This window comes from Atta cephalotes (genome assembly GCF_000143395.1).
Source record: "Atta cephalotes unplaced genomic scaffold scaffold00075, whole genome shotgun sequence".
Taxonomy (NCBI): domain Eukaryota; kingdom Metazoa; phylum Arthropoda; class Insecta; order Hymenoptera; family Formicidae; genus Atta; species Atta cephalotes.
This window is the reverse complement of record NW_012130139.1, coordinates 292,073-294,611: the sequence shown is the minus strand read 5'-3', so window position 1 is coordinate 294,611 and position 2,539 is coordinate 292,073. Positions and strand designations below refer to the sequence as shown.

General features: G+C 35.8%; 1 protein-coding gene across 1 annotated transcript in view; it reads left to right on the top strand.

Annotated features, from left to right (window-relative positions):
* The window catches only part of LOC105624240 (activating signal cointegrator 1), a 9,774-nt gene that overhangs the window by 4,972 nt on the left and 2,263 nt on the right, over window positions 1-2,539 (top strand).

Genomic DNA, 2,539 nt, shown 5'->3' with positions numbered 1-2,539 from the left:
ATATATATATATATATATATATATATATATATATATACATATATATATATATATATGTATATGAAGACAAACATATAATATTAAATATTTTTTGAACAAGTAACATTTCAGCGTGTCTTGCATCTTCTTTAATTAATTCTGATAATATTAATTTTATAAGTTTTGACCTAATATCTGATTAAATTTAATTCTTTAATGATAAACTGTCAAATGTTACAATAATGCTAATAATTATGACTCTGAACTTACTTAATACTTATCTCTCTCCTCAATAGGCCTCATAACATAATAATACTAATAGAAAGAAAATCGTTATAAGATTTTCCTTGTTCGAGACAATTTTAAATAAATATCTTTGTACCTTCTCTGAAGATTAACATGTATTATTAACACAGTTAATGCAAATTATGTATCTAAGTTTTCTGTATTCACGTTTCATTTTAGGTCATTGAAAAAGGATTTATGTTGTACGTATAATTCGATCAATAATTTTATATTTTACACACAATATGATACCTTTGCGCAAACTGCAAATTGTGACAAATGTGCGAGAATCCCTTCTTTCGCGAAATTTCAGGTGTTTCAGTCTATTTATATATAGGTCGGAGAATCCTTCAGACTGGTATGACAAGCATCACAGATAGAAACGTTTTTCTCGTTTACCAGCGTGCATTTTGGACACTCCTTGCCGCCGCTGGCGAGCGGCTTGTCCTCATTTCCTTTGCATCTCGATTTGGCGCACATTTCACAGATATCTCGATCGGGCATATTTAGATATGTGCACGTAGCACAATTCCATCTCTTTTCACCTTCCGCCTCTTCCTTTTTCTGTTTATTCATTTGCGCGATATCGAGATTTTTAAAGGAATCTGCAATTTTCTTCGCTATCTGATCCGAAGATTTGTATGTGCGTGGAATTGGTAAAGTTTGACTGTTGTGCTTTTTATCTTTATTATTTGCATCGATATTATATCTATTTGAATCTGACAAATCAAAGGACGAGGATTTCTTTTTGAAAGGTAAAATATCCTGATGATTTTTGCCGTTTGTTTCGGACGAATCGATCTCGTTCGCTTCAATCCTACTGCTGCTTCTTTTCTTTTCCGATTTATGCGCGCTATATTTGTCTTCATTCTCCGTTTGCCTAAGTGTCTTGTGCTTGATACGAATAGAATCCAGCTCCTTCTTATGCTGTAACACATCGTCTCGATCATCGAGATCTTTGTAGTAGCCTAAGCTCTCAAGATTTCTGTACACAAAATCCCACGTATCATAACCATCTTTTCCAGCACTGGAATTCGATCTGCTAGCAGTTTTTCTATCAGTTTTACCGTGTTCATAATGATCCCCGTTGCTCGATTGCCGTTTATAAAAGTCTATCTCATCCAGATCTGATATCCGGTGGGACACAGGTTTACGGAGAGTGTGCGTTTTTTCATAATTTGCCACAGACACCGGTACATCGAGTTCTATCAGTCTACCGGTTGGTACTCGAGCTGCATATGCTGGTAACGTGGCGCAATATGGATTCGGTTGCATACTATTACCATAAAACTTGTTGCCATGAGAGGGCAAGCAACCGTAGCTAGTACAACAATTGATGAAACCATGATCGATTGGTTGATAATATCGATAATTAGTCGGCACCGCCATGTTTGTCGTATCTTCGATGTGCCGATAATCTGTTTGACAGGTTGACGGCATTGTTGCGTTGTAATTAGCATGCACAATGTGATGATAAGGCAGATGCAATGGCACGACGTCTATACCCATTTGTTGTTGATAATAATCCTTATAGTTATCGACCTTTGTGTGGTTTTGATGCACTTTCTCGAGGAAACGATAGTTTAACGCTCGAATGGCCTGCTCTGGTGTACCAACGTGATTTTCACGAAACTCCAACACCTCCAGCCAAGAAATGGTGTATTTCTGTGACACACTTTCCCATATTTGCTTTAAAATCTACAATTTAAAAGCAACTTTATCATCTACTTTCATACTGTGCAATTTTTGCATAAAGCATTATTTTTATTGATCAATTATATTAATCAATTATTTGTTTTTCATTACCTGACATTCTACAAAAGCTACAATAGCATCTCTACTGACGTTTGAAACCTTATCAGGATCGATTGGCCCTTCCAAAGTCAGTATACCCAAACCAGTGTGCTTATAGCCCATCTGCTCAAACATTAACTCAGCACCTATTAAATTTGCCTCTACTTCGTGTTTATAATAGCCGCTGTATGTCTGAAACAATTCAAAAATATGTACATGTTAAACTATGTAGCAAAATACAGACTAATGACAAGATACATTTCAGTTAGTTACCCTCACTATCCTATATTCTCTTCGCCAAGGCTGAGCCAATAGATTAGCTGCGTACAAGGAAATTGCACTCCAAGCAGTTGCTGCTCTATACCCACTGAAATCTGTTACTGTTGCTGCTGATCTATGTAAAATATCTGCTGTTTCTTGAAACACGTATTTATTCTCATTGGGTACTAGACAAAGATATTCCTTTATAAAGCCTGAAATT